Source organism: Python bivittatus, unplaced genomic scaffold (genome assembly GCF_059951505.1).
Source record: "Python bivittatus isolate LINGU-HERP-01145 unplaced genomic scaffold, Pbiv_v1 ctg000640_np1212, whole genome shotgun sequence".
Lineage (NCBI taxonomy): Eukaryota > Metazoa > Chordata > Lepidosauria > Squamata > Pythonidae > Python > Python bivittatus.
Window position 1 is genome coordinate 181,518 of NW_028277090.1, and position 14,434 is coordinate 195,951.

At 46.4% G+C, this 14,434-nt stretch overlaps 1 protein-coding gene across 5 annotated transcripts in view; it reads left to right on the forward strand.

Moving 5' to 3' along the window:
- Positions 1-7,538: 7,538 nt before the first annotated feature.
- LOC103062246 (cytoplasmic phosphatidylinositol transfer protein 1-like) overlaps positions 7,539-14,434 on the forward strand; it is a 57,518-nt gene continuing 50,622 nt past the window's right edge. Inside the window, exon 1 of one of the 5 annotated variants that reach the window (XM_088151025.1) lies at positions 7,539-8,638. The gene's annotated coding sequence lies outside the window, so the exon portion shown is untranslated. Of the gene's footprint in view, positions 8,639-9,218; positions 9,562-13,956; positions 14,059-14,434 lie in introns of those variants that run through there. The other 4 variants (XM_088151024.1, XM_088151022.1, XM_088151023.1 and 1 more) reach the window with 4 other exon arrangements.

Below are 14,434 nucleotides of genomic sequence, written 5' to 3' on the forward strand. Positions count from 1 at the left end.
TCAGCCTTGGCAGCTTGAAGATGTGTGGACTTCAACTCCCAGAATTCCCAAGCCAGCCTTGAAGTCCACACATCTTCAAGCTGCCAGGGTTGAGAAACACTGCTCTAAGGGGTTGAGAAACTGTCCCTGTTTATTAGCTCCAGCAACAGTGATATTTCAGATCCCTTCACGAACCCTTCTCTCAGTTTTGGGCCATGCTGACAAATCATGAACATGAAATGCATTTGTAATTATGCTGTTAATTAAGTCTGCATTAATTTTGCAAAGAAATGGCTTCAGTGAAGTGAAGGGATCTTCATGGCAGCACAAGCAGATAGGGCAGAATGTTTGGTTAATTATCAGTGCAATGAGATATAAAGCCTCTGACTCTGTGTGTGTGTGTGTGTGTGTGTGTGTGTGTGTTTAACATGGTCAAGTTGTGCAATGGTGAGATCAAGAGGACTGATAGAGATGGACAGTGAACAGACTGAAAGTTATTAATGTTTAAACCAAGGAAAGAAAAAATGGGTCTATATAACATAAAAAGGGCACTGGATTTAACTAAATGATTTTGCATCAGGTTTTTGACATTAAAGTCAAAAGGTCCAATTTTTCCCCCCTCTGGCATCCTATTTTCATACGGGCAGGGAGAAAATTATTGGAAGAAATTGGAGTTACTACAAAATAACAGCTTAAGCTCAATGAAGAAAATATTCAGTAGCCAACCAGAAACACAATATGATTTGCTTGTTTATTATCTAACAGCCTGGACTATATTTCACAGATGCATAACAGATATTAGAAGTGTTCTACTATGTAAAATAATGGTTGAGCATCACTTATATTGTCTAATATTGGGCTGTGTATCTTCCCCTTCTACTTCCATCAGGTTCCCTCACAATTTTGGGGGGGGGGGGGGGCTGCATTTCTAAGAATTGTCAGTGTGATGGATATTAAGTCTCATCTCAATTTCAAAGCTCCTTCTCCCTGCTTCCCCCCTCCCCATCCCTCCTCCTCCTTGGTGTACTAGGTTCCTCTATACAAGGAATTATTCCAGCCAATGGAAGAACTTTCCAGTATAGATAGTGTGTGAGATTCAGATTTTACCATTTTTCACTTATAACCAACCTCCTTTTTGTGCTTTTCTGCAGTGTCATTCTTTATAAGAGATAGACCTTTCCCTGCAGAGCTGTTCACCTGGCCAGAGATGTTCAACTTGGCATCCACCAGATATATTAAGTAAAAGTCCCAGCAGACTCGGCTTCCCATCATTCCTGGACAGCTGGGACATTAACCATGTTATCTGGGGCTGATGGGCATTGAGGTCCAACACACATGGAGCATGCCAGGCTGAAAAGATTATTATTGATGAAGATCTGAGAATGGCAACCAGCAGTTCACTTAAGGAGAAGAGTGATTCCCTGTTTTATTAGATGCATATCCTGGCTTTTCTTCAAAATCTCAAGGCAGCATACATTGCATCTCATCTCCCCATGCTTCCCCACAAGAGCCCTGTGAGATAAGTTGGGCAGAGAGAGAGAAAGAGATTGTCCTAAAGTCCTCCAGCAAGCTTCTGTGGCTGTGAGTGGACCAATTCACAGATCACTGGCTCTTAGCTTTGATGACAGTGGAACTGCCTCTGATGACCATCTACTGGGACGTTGATCAGCTTCCTTCTGCAGCTGGTTGGCCACTGTGAGAACAGACTGCTGGACTAGATTGTCCAGAAGTCCTATCCATCAGGATATGCCTTAAGTTTTTATCAAGCTATGTCATAGCTTATGGAAACCACAGCTAGTTCATGCAACCCCTAAGCTAGAAACTGTGGTTTAAATATTCCAGGGGTTGGATTCTCACAAGCCAAAACCAAACACATGGATCAGCAGGTGATATAAACCAGGGCGAAATCTGAGCAGAAATGTGAACTCCAACTTCCGGTGTCCACTTGCTGACTGCAACTGACTTTTCTGTCTTCACTCAAATCTCATGGCCCCAAACAAAACATCATCCATATTCCCCATATAGTCTTGAGTTTAATTTTCTAATATTTCTCTTCTCCAGTGTAATATCCTTTTTTTCTCTGCTTTTAATGTGCAGTCATTTACTTCATCAGTAGGGGACACCCTCTGGTCTATTTCTGACTTGGACAGCAAAGTATCTCAAGCCAACATTTCCTGGTTTTAGCAAATGAGTTTCCATGTGGAAGGTATTTGATGCTTCCACACCAGCTTTGAGTGTAAACCTCTCTACCTCATGGGCAGAATGCTTCAGGAAATTTAAAAGCTACCATAAGCCATCCCCTTCTCATGCTTTTCTGCAATTTTCCAGTCTTTTTTCCCCTCCAAACAAAAATAAATCCGTTAATACCAAAGAAGCATCAAAACAAAATCTAGAGCAGCATTTCTCAAACTTGGCCACTTTAAGACACATGGACTTCAACTCCCAGAATTCCCCAGCCAGCATTCTGAGAGTTGATGTCCACGTGTCTTAAAGTGGCCAAGTTTGAGAAATGCTGATCTAGACTATATAGAAGTCGTGCTTCAAAAGTAAAACAATGTAGATGTACATGGAAGAAATCAGTTGATTCAAGAGGAAAATTGAATGGCTGCAAGATGTTTCTGAGCTGATAAGGAGTTCCATCAGGGGCCCCATTCCTCTGGCCTGGTTTATATATATCATTCCAGTCCCATCTATACTGAAAAAAGATGAATCAGCAACCGCATTGCAAAGATTGTTTTCTCTGGTATGTCTTCATACAACAGATAAAAAGCTGCAGAGCAGTTTCATTAAAGGGTGCCTCCAGCCCTGGGGGCAAATTAAGATTTACTGAAAGTCTGTAGCTTTAATAAATAATAAATTGATAATTTAATTAATTACATTGATGTATTTGGAAAAAAAGTCCATCTTTTCTACCAGGAAGCAAAACAAAAATCTACAAATAATCATAATCAAAGATTGCTCTTATCTTTATTTTGCCAATCGGGGTAGAACAGCTTGAAGCATTTTTAAATATTTCTGACTTCCTTCTCTTGGCCACGGTGAGCTTTCACCCCTAAAGTCACAATGTTCTGCAATGTATCTAAAGTAATTAAGTGGTCAGTTCCAGAAGTATGTAGAGGGGTGATGGGTACGTTGAAGATCTTTGTTGGGCTTGACCAAATGCAAAATACAATACTTTTATGAATCAAACATTAACAATACATGTTATACATGAATGATTCCATTTAAATAACTATTGGCTACAAATTTTCATCCATATGCACACTGAATACCTATTGATAAGAATATGGATGGATAGAAGCTTGGAAAAAATCTTCCTTCTGATTTGAAGGATAAGGCTAAAATATATTATGGCATTGGAATGTCATCTTTTTAAACCCAGGAAGTGAAATCAGTGCTGACAACATTCCTTATAAGTGGCCCAAACTGATTTTTGTTTTTTCTGCAAAAGATTTGGAGCGAAGCCCCCATAGCAACATTTAGTTCACTGGGAAACGCAACGCAACTCCTGTGGTTTATTAAAACAACTTTAAGGAGGCAGCTTTTGTTCAGCTTCCAAACGATCATCTTGCTATAGAATTTCCTTCTAATTTCCTTTCCAGTGTGAAGCTCTAAACCTGATTTCCCTTTCAGACTCACAACCGGACTGGGGTGGGGGATAGGTTAGTCTATGAGTGCCAGCAATTATGCAGTCGACTTAAGATTTGACTCGTAATAGCCTTCAACCTCCAGGCAAATATGTCTCCAACCTGTGGCTTTCCAGCCCCAGAATTCCCAAGACAATGTGATCGGTGCTGAGAATTCTGGAATTAGGTTCGCCTGGTCTTACTCCAGAGTTGTGCTTCTGCTTCATTTGGGACACTAATCGTCTTTTAACATTCCCCACTAAATGTGTGGGCAGAAAGAAATTGGCTGGCTGACTCAAATGTCTTCAAGGAAAGATGAATGGTGCAACTATTTGTCAAGGGCTCCTTCTGAGCGAGGTACTAAGACCCCTGATGAAAAATCTCCATGGGGGTGGGGGGAAGATTCCTCCTTAATGTCTGGGTTTTTAACTGAAATATGCAAAGCCAGGGAGACCACAGACTGTTAGAGGACTGTGCAGTGAAGGACTGGGCATTCACAAAGAAACCTTGTCCACCTCATCACTAAATTACTCTAAAACAAGGGGCTGGTTATTACCTGTAAAGCCCCGTATGGCATAAGGCTGGGTTATTTGAGGGACTGTGGTATCTCCCATGGTTTCTGCCCAGCTGTATGTGTGCTGGCAGAGTAGGCACGCTATGGGTCCCTTCAGTTAAACATCTGTCAGGACCTGTCAGCCTTCCCAGGTAAACCAGATAGGAAACAGACCAGATGAGCTCATTCTACTTTATTGTAAGGTTATGTTAGCAGAATCTTGAAAGTCTGAAAGTATAATTCTCCTGCTGTCTCCTTTACAGCCTGAGAAACTAGGGAGGGTCCCTCCTGAGCCTCTTGCCCCTCCCATTATGCAGCTGTGGGCTATGCTGCCTCTTATCTGACCATTCCCTTGGCAGCGTCTCTGCCCCCATTTCCCAAGGTCATTCCCACATGTCATTACAGGACCCAGGAAGCGTGTCTTCTCTGTTTTGGTGTCTGCCCTTTGGAATAAGATTTATTCTGAAATCCATGTGGCCCCCTCTGTGTTGGTGTCCCGTAAAGCCTTGAGACCTGGTGGTTCTCCCAGGCCTTGGATTTCCTGGAAAGAAAACTTCAAAAGCAAACGTCGTTTTATCAACTTGAATGAGAACCAGTAGGGAAAAAGTGTAGGAGAGTTTTTTTTGCATTGCACGATGAGAAAATTACTTCTATCAAGTCAGACTCTTGTCTACCCCTTTATCAGCATTTGCACACCACGTGGGTGTGGCTCAAATTTCCCAAAAAAGTCATCTGGTGTAAGAGAACTGTCAAAGGCTGGAGAAGAGAAGGAATATTTCCAAACCTATCACAATAAGAGCTGATGGAGGTCTGGGGCTTTTTTTGCCCAAAGAGCTGTTAGCCCTTCAGTTCCATCATCCAAGAGAGAAGTTCAGATGATTCACAGAGGTCTTGCCTTAATATTTTGCTAGTAAAGGGGGACTTCCATTTCCCTTTTCAGTTTCCAGGATTCTGTATCTCAATCTCTTTTTTCTTGGCTATAAACCTGATGAATTAGACTCCAGGTGAATTGTACTTCCTGGATGATGCATTGCTGCTTCAGGACTTAACCTGGGGAGATGCCAAGAATTGAAGTGAGGACAGGACAGGACAGGACAGGACAGGACAGGACAGGACATGAAGCACCCTAGCCCAGTGTTTTGCAATCTTGGCAGCTTGAAGATGTGTGGACTTCAACTCCCAGAGTTCCCCAGCCAGCCAAGCTGGCTGGGGAACTCTGGGAGTTGAAGTCCACACATCTTCAAGTGGCCAAGGTTGAGAAACACTTGAAGGCCCATACTCTTAACTCCTGAGCTGCTAGGTTTCTAGACTAGGAGGGATATTCAGTTCCAAAAGCTTCCCTTTCAATTTGAGGCAGTGTAGACAAGATGCAGGTTTCTGCTGCCTCAGTGAGAATTCAGTGACGATGCTCATACCCCAAGCACATTTATAGTTAGCTGAACCATCAGCCATTCAATACAATTTTTGTGGTTTTCAGGACAGACCGACTCATACAGGAGCCACCTGGGAGTTGAATTTGCACAATTTCTCACGCTAAATCGGCTAAGTTGTGGTTCAGAGCACAGGGCAAAGTAGTGCAGAGGAAAGAAATTCTCCAGCCTTTTTCAAACACATCCCCCGAATGGAATTGCTTGGAAATTTCAGAAATTTTCTTTTGTTTATTTAATTCAAATTCAGCACCAGCTGACTCTGAGTGACTCACAATAGATTTACCATAAAAAAACAATACAAATCCAGACAAGATGGGATCTGGTCACTATATATAGGTAGACAGAAACAAAAGTAACAAAAACACACCCAAGAAGGTTTATACCCAAGGAAAAAGAGATTGAGATACAGAATCCTGGAAACTGAAAAGGGAAATGGAAGTCCCCCTTTACTAGCAAAATATTAAGGCAAGACCTCTGTGAATCATCTGAACTTCTCTCTTGGATGATGGAACTGAAGGGCTAACAGCTCTTTGGGCAAAAAAAGCCCCAGACCTCCATCAGCTCTTATTGTGATAGGTTTGGAAATATTCCTTCTCTTCTCCAGCCTTTGACAGTTCTCTTACACCAGATGACTTTTTTGGGAAATTTGAGCCACACCCACGTGGTGTGCAAATGCTGATAAAGGGGTAGACAAGAGTCTGACTTGATAGAAGTAATTTTCTCATCGTGCAATGCAAAAAAACTCTCCTACACTTTTTCCCTACTGGTTCTCATTCAAGTTGATAAAACGACGTTTGCTTTTGAAGTTTTCTTTCCAGGAGAATTTTGAGGGAATTTATGTGTGTGGAATGCGATGCTTTGGGGGTTATTTAGTTCCAAGAGGGCCAAGGAAGCATTGTCCTGTATCCATTTTTACTAAAAGGTGAAAGATTTATACAGTCTGAAGATAAACCGTAGCTTCCTTTATACACTCGGCACTGATAAAAAGATGTTCAATAGCAAATGTATTGGGAAAATACTGGAGCAGACTCCAACATGGAAGTCAGCTCAAAATCACCACGAAGAGAAATTCCAAAGGAATTCTTAGACAGAAGAAGGAGAAAAAGAAGGAGAAGAAGAACTCTTTCACCAAAGATTAAAACTTCAGAAATGTTGCAAGGCAGTTTTCATTGCATTCCAGGTCATGAAAGCCAAGATTATGGTGCAGGAAATGTTGCTACCGTAGCGAGTGGCTTCAGCCATGCTACAATCAGCTTCAAGATTACAGCCAGGTCTGGGTTTAATCCAAATGGGTGGGGAAAGCCCCCCCGCCCGCCTTACCTGCAAGAGACCAAAACTGTGGAGTCCTTGGCAGTCTCTGAGTTGGGCTGTTTGCTTGCTGATGTTTTGTTACCCAACTAAGTAACATCATCAGTGCGAACGAGGGTGGAGTTTTCTCCCTGTTTATCTACAGTAGCTTGCCCTGCCAGCGTTGATAGGGGTGTGGCTTTCTCCTTGGTAGTTCCTGGATTAGGGCATTGTTTTCTGCTTGACTGTTTGTCCGGGGTTAATCCCTGCTCATCTGGGTGTTGGCTGCTGGAGAGGATGTGTTCCGGTCTTTTAGTTTCCATCTTAGCTTTTTTATTGTCTCCTTGGAATGGTGCGTGCATGTGGTTTATCTCTGTGTCTCTTGATGGCTGATTTGCCTTGAATGCCAAGCTTCCAGGAAATCCCTCGCATGTTTGGATTTAGCTCGGTCTGGGACGCTCCCAGTTTCCCAGTTGAAACCGTGGTTGAGTCTGTCCATGTGTTGGGAGGTTAAGGAGTGTTCATCGTGTCTTCTGACTGCTGGTTGGAGTTCATGGATGCGCTCTGCTAGCCTTCTGCCTGTCTGTCCTACATAGTGGCTGTTACAGTCCTTGCACTGTCTGTGGGTGACTCCTGTTTTTTCTTCTTGGGCTACTGGCTCTTTTGGTTTGCTTAAGATGTTTTGGAGGGCTTTAGTGGGTAGTGTGCTACGGTGATACAGTGTGCTTGTAACAGTCTGTTGGTAGTTCGAGATGTTTCTGACGTGTGGCAGTGTTATCCTGTTTGTAGCTTGTGTTAGTTGTGCTGCGGTGGGTTGAGTGGTCAGACACTTTTTGATAAAGTTGTATGAGTATCTCTTTTGCTGAAAAACCATATGGGTGGTCGGTTTCCTTTTTCTGCTGTCCTGGGTTGCTGCAGTGCGTTTGTACTCATCTGAATAATGTTTGTACACAACCACAGTTTGAAAGAAAGGAGCCTTTCCAACCCCCAAACTGGCAAGCTGGGTGAGCCAGGATTGGAGTTCACACCAAACTTGGGTTGCTTAAATGTGGCTTAGCCTCGTCTGCCAAGGGAATCATTGGGGCTTATATGCTTAAACTAGGGATGCTGGCTAATACAAGCTGGCATTTGCAGCCGGGAGCTGATAACCCCAGTTTAGTGGGTTGTGCCAAACCAACCAGTTGTCGTTTAGTTAATAAATGATGGTTAGACACACATGGGCTTAGTGTGTTAGTCTGGAATATTTCCACGATTGCCCGGTGCAGCGGTTGCTTTTAGAGAAATGTCTCAATCACTGTCTTTATGGCGAAGCACACCTCCAAGCCGTTTCGCAGAGCGACCCGGCTGTAACTGCAGGAAAGATTTGCGCTAGAGCCAAGCTTCGCCCAGGACAAGGCTGGTCGGCAGCGCACTCAGCCCGGACGGTCCGGTCCCAGACGCAGCTTGGCCGCGCCGTCCCCGCTACCCCCCCCCCCGGGCCGTATTTTTCCCCTCTCCCGGGGCGGGGGGGCTCCACGCTTCCCAGGCGCCCACCCCTTCCAGGAAGGGGGCGGGCGAGCGAGGTGCGCCGACAGATTCTCTCCCCTAGGGGTCGCCGGTACCGCCACCCCCTGCCGGAGCTGGGGGGGGAGGGGTGGGGGGGCGGCCCCGCTGCTTCAGCCTCGCCCGGCAAAGCTTCGCCTTCGCTTCCCGGCGGCGGCGGCGGCGGCGGCGGCCCGAAGGGACCGCCCGCCGGAGAGGCTCCTAGAGAAGCCGGCTCCAAGGTGAGGACAGCCGGGAAGGAGGGCAGCGGTGGCACCGAGGAAACCAGGGAGGGAGGCGGAGGCAGCCAGCCGGTGCCCTCGAGATGTGCTGGACTACATTCCCCATCACTCCCGGCCTGGAAGGAGGGGTCCGGGGGCGTGCACCGAGCAAGACTCCCGAGACACCTAAACGAAGGGGCAAAGATTTGGACGGGCCGGGGAGAAAGAGAGGGTCTCCCGGGCAGTCACGGGAAGAGAAGCACCGCATCCCCACGACTCGTTTCTCTGGGGTTAGCTGCGGTTTGCTCAAGGAAACGAGCTGGCGGAGTTTCCGCGCCCTGTTAAACTCCCGGCTCAGGTTCGCCCGACTCTGAGGCTCCCGCCGCTGCAGCGGGGCGACCGTAGCCCTCGCCTGTGGCGAGCCCGGGGCTTCGCGTGTATCGTGAGAATGCACCCACAGTTTCTTGCACCAAGAGGCAGAAAGGGAATGGGGGGCGGGGGGCGCGTGCGATGGCTCCTTAGCAGCCCGGGAAGGATCGAGTCAGTGAGCAGGGGCGGGGACCGGCGGGGGGGGACTGGTTCTTTGGGAAAACTTGAGCTTTATTCCCGGGGCTCAGCCTTGAGGGCGCGCACAGGCGCTGCAAGGAAAGGGGGGCAGGGAAGCGAGAGGGAGCCCTGGGGAAGAAAAGCCAAGCCACGATGCCGGGGGGAGAAGCTGCCTGGGCCCCCCTTCCTCCCGGCTCCTCCTGGCTCCTCCCTGCAAGCGCCTCTCCGCCCGCGCTTCTGTGGCTCCCCACCCCCCGGCCCCGGGGTGGCATCGGAGTGCGCCCGGTTCCTTTGCTGCGCCCCCCGCGCTCCCTTCTCCCCATCCCGGGCCGCCCGGAAGCCTCCGCGACGCGGCGGGCTGACCTTTGCGGCCACCTGGAGCCGTTGTCCGCTGCCAGGTAAGCACCGGGCCGGGGAGGCGAGAAAGGACGGGAAACCCGAGATCTCGGTGGACCCGCCTTGGGCTGAGTTTCCCAGGAGATCCCCCGTTCCGACGTGAAAGGCAGGTGGCCGATCAATTCTCTCCTCTTGAGTCTTCCGGAGATTTGAAAGCTTCCTTTTCCTTTTTGGGGGAAGGCCAGGTGGTGCTCTGTACATGCCCCAAGGCGCTCTTGCCACCCACACATCTTCAAATTACTTTCAGGTTTCCGGTCCTGGGGGTGCTGCAGGTGGAAATTCAACCCACTGGATGCCATAGAGCTTCTCCGCCAAGGAAACTGGCTTGGGGTGGCTTCAGCAGTCTTGAACTGCAGGTCCTATAAGCCCCGCTCAGCATGGCTGGGATTTATGGGGATTGTATTCCAACGTAGGCGCACTGTGGGTTAGCCTATGGAATCAGTTGAGCCTGCCAAGCATAAGCAGGTTTGGGGACTCAGCTCAATCCTGTTCTGCCTGACTTTGATGAAAGTACCATCACTGCCCAGGAAAAGATGCTCTCGGTGGTTGTGCTCAGTTAAGCCCTGAGGTTTTAGCATGTTGTGGGAACGGGGCTATGCTCCAGGAGACAGGAACCCAACTCCATGACATCAAAAAGCAATGTGGGTTTGAAATCTTTGGCAATGGGGCCAGTCGTTGTGATCTGCTGAAGGGCTAGGATTTTCCCTTTGGGGTATGGGAAGTAGCAGTGCCTTTGAGCATGCACAGAGTGCCATTCTTTCTCAGTGGCATGGTGTGCCAGATTTTCTGAGCAAGCAGTTGCGTGCAAGGCCCTGGGCTGTGTGTGAAGGAAAGCTTCAGTTACATGGTTAGGGCTGCCATTTTGACTCTCCTGACCTCTCTGTGGGCATCACTGCTATGGGAGGGGGTTTGAGAGAGAGAGAAGTAGAAGAGGTTCTTTGCAACCTTGCTATCCTCATTTCCAGCTGCTTTCGATTTAAAGTCTTTTAAACCTTGCAGATCACCGGGGAAGTGGAATGGATCTGTTTTTTTTTTTCTTTTTTCCCCCACCTCTGTTCTCTGAACAACGCTGATCTTTTTAAGACTAATCTGGTTTTCTGCAAAGCCAGCCCTGGGGTTACTTTGGGGTCTGTGGGTTATGCTCACACATCGCACAAAGCTTTCCAGCCTTCTGCAAACAGAGAATTGAAACAATTGAGAAAACCGTGGTTCTCTTAACTACAGGTCAGTGTTGTGCAAATACAGCCGGTAACTTATAAGTTTAGCCTCCAGGGAGACATAAAAATTTCCTTCAGGCATTTATCAAGAGCAAGAGGATGCTGCATAGGAGAATCCTGATTGTACAGAAATCCTGTTCTGCTTGTCGGTGGCTCTGATTGTTTGTGGCTGGCTTAACTTGTTGTCTGAATCTAGCCATTGTCATTAGTAATCCTGGTTCAGTAAATGTTTGCCATGTTAGGTGTGGAGCTGGCTTATTCCACAACCCCTCCTTAAACAACCCACAACTTAGTGTTTCTCAACCTTGGCAACTTTAAGAGGAGTGGACTTCAACTCCCAGAATTCCCCAGCCAGCTGGCTGGCTGGGGAATTCTGGGAGTTGAAGTCCACTCCTCTTAAAGTTGCCAAGGTTGAGAAACACTGCCTTAGTGTGGTGCATGGCGCAGATTTAGAACTGTGTACAATCAGTGCAGTGTCAATGCAAGCTCTCCTTGTCGGTGGGCTGCTTGTGTCTTGAGTTGGAGCTGGCTCTCTTCCTCCATGTGTCTTGGAAATTCCCCCCCCCCTTTTTTTTGTCCCCAGGAGAGTGAATAACTCAATTGCCACTGGAAGCCAACATGAAAATTGTAGAGTTCAAGAACATATATGGTGCTTCTGTGCAGAAGTTATTCAGCACCTGTTGTTTTTCCCTCTTCGGTGGATCTTTACGGGCTGGAAACAGATCCAAACGAGCAGTGAAAAAACACAGGAGGGTCACAAATGGAAGATGTTATTATCTGAACAAGCTTTTAAGGGTGCACAGCCTCAGGATGGACCCCGCAGCCCCTAGAGATTTGTAGCTTGCATCCTGTTCAGCCAAGAACCCTTCTAGATGTGAGATGCGAAAAGAGAACTTGGTCCATTGTGTTTTTCAGAAAGCATCATTATTTCCTTTTCCTTTCTTTCTTAACCAAGAAAAAAGAACCATCTGAGTATTTTTCTAATGACAGCGCTGCATCTTTGGATGTTAGGCACACGGACACAGTGCCTTAAAAAGCAGCCCCAAAGAGCTGTTTTGGAGCATGTGCAGAGAGCCTTTTGTTCATGCTCCAAAGTTGCCGGGTGCGGCAGGGAGAATCTTCTACTCGCTAACTTAGCTGGTCTCTCTACATCTCCATGAAGATCTTCTTATTTTTCAGAGGACTCTATTTCTGTAGTCTCGCTTACAAAATACGGTTTCAGTGTACAACCTGACCTATCGCAGAGCACTGAAAGGCACTTGTGGCAAAAAGCAGATGATAGACATGTTGGTTATAGAACCTCCATGTTAAAAAGCAGTATACCCTGAATTCCCCCTCCAGCCCTTGGTACCTGGACTATCTAAACCAGTGTTTTTCAAACTTGGCAACTTTAAGACGTGTGGACTTCGACTCCCAGAATTCTGGGAATTGAAGTCCACATGTCTTAAAGTTGCCAAGTTTGAAAAACACTGATTTAAATTTACCAAGGGAGTAAACAAAAGCATTTTACAACATTTCCACCTTCTCTGTCTCTATGGAGAAGTTTTCAATCTGAATCAAACCCTTGGGTGTTATTTTAACATAGCTTAAAAAAAAATAATTAACTTTTGGGTGTGGTCTTCCAGGAATGTTGTGGTATCTTGCAAGTGGATAGAGAAAGCAGTAATTGTGACACATCAGCAACTGCCCTTCAAGATACACTGCCTCTGTACGGAGAGGCTCCTTCAAGCTATTATAACCCATAGCTGCTTCTGGACTAATCCTTGGTTACTTTCTTCAAGGTTTTAGCAGTCTCTGGGGTTGCACATTGAACTACACCAGGAGTGGGCAGTTTGTCCCACAAGGGACCTATATGCCCCCACACCTCATTTTAATTTAATTTGTCCAATGCAAATAATAATTTCCAGGTTCCCTCTCCCTGCAAACTCCAGTTTGTGGTTTATTCAATGAACATGGTTAAGCGATGAGTTGTTGACACTCCATGCTTAGGGGTCACCCAAACCCATTGCATTTCATTTTAGTTAGTCCTTTTTCTTTTTTTTAAAGCTCTCCACAGTTCCTGCTGGACGTTGCATCTTGCTGGTGGCAACTCCCATTATCTGCTTCGCGTCTCTGAAAGTTTTTCCAGAGCAGGTTAGGTTCTTCTTTCAGCGGTGACATTCAGCCAAATTCCTCTTTGCTGTAGCTTGAACTCAGGCAGCTAGTTGTTAAACATTAAGGGTAGCCTTATCATCACTGCAGCGCTATTGACTGTGGATTCGCAGCCATGTTATAAATAAATAGGCTGAATCTGCACGTGGTTTGTTAGCATCTGTGTGCTAGGAACAGGGAGTGGGGGGGAAATGGCTATTTGCCCTCAGGGTGAGCTGGGCTGTACTATTGACACACTACATAAATATGTGCGGTGGCTTTTCGAAAGAAGGGATGTAATTGACAGGGTTACAAGCAGCTGATCCCATCTGGAAGATTTGTGGCTGGAGAAAAGGAAGGATCTGCAGATCTCAAAACAGAGGGGCGGGCTTTCCGTGAAGCACTGCTCAATGAGAGTTTCTCTAAATCAGTGTTTCTCAGACTTGGCCACTTTAAAGTGGGTGGACTTCAACTCCCAGAATTCCCCAGCCACCAGTGGTTGTTTTTCTTCTGCTTTGCTGTAGTTCCTTGGGATCAAATTACTTTGGAGATCCTTCTCCCTCCCTCCCTCCCTCCCTCCCTCTCTCTCTCAATCTCTCTCTCTCTCTTTCTTTCTTTCTTTCTTTCTTTTTCTTCCTCTCTCCGTCCCTCCCTCCTTCCTTCCTTCCTTCCCTGTCTTTCTTCCTTCCTTCCTTCCTTCCCTGTCTTTCTTTCTTTCTTTCTCCCTCCCTCCCTCCCCCTTCCTTCCTTCCTTCCTTCCCTGTCTTCTTTCTTTCTTTCTTTCTTTCTTTCTTTCTTTCTTTCTTTCTTTCTTTCTTTCTTTCTTTCTTTCTTTCTTTCTTTCTTTCTTTCTTTCTTTCTTTCTTCCTCCCTCCCTCCCTCCCTCCCTCCCTCCCTTCTTTCTTTCTTTCTTTCTTTCTTTCTTTCTTTCTTTCTTTCTTTCTTTCTTTCTTTCTTTCTTTCTTTCTCTCTCTCTCTCTCTCTCTCTCTCTCTCTCTCTCCCTCCCTCCCTCCCTCCCTCCCTCCCTCCCTCCTTTCCCTTCCTTCCCTGTCTTCCTTCCTTCCTTCCTTCCTTCCGTCCTTCCTTCCTGGGGAATTCTAGTCCACACACTTTAAAGTTGCCAAGTTTCAGGAAGACTGCTCTAAGCGAAGGTAATGTTTGGTGGAATAGGATGTGATTGTTGCGATCTGCTGCCCAGAATGTTACGTTTGGAGGATGTTTTGCAGCTCCACAGTAAAACTCCTTGGATAATTTGGGGCAAATCTTGCTCTTGCAATTGGCCTACCTTGCAGGGTGGTTAGGAGGAAGCTTGAGAGGATGAATTCTACATGATGTGGAAATTGTAACTCCATTTCAACAAACTGCTCTCTAGGCAGAGGAAGCGCTGCCAAATGAATCCTCGAGGAAAGACACAAGTTCCTTTATGGCTGTTATTTGCAAAAATGGTGCATGCTTAAGTATCTGGTATGTTATGCCAACCAGGTGTCTTTAACAAGGTTGGTTCCCACAAGAACGTCTGAGAAGAGG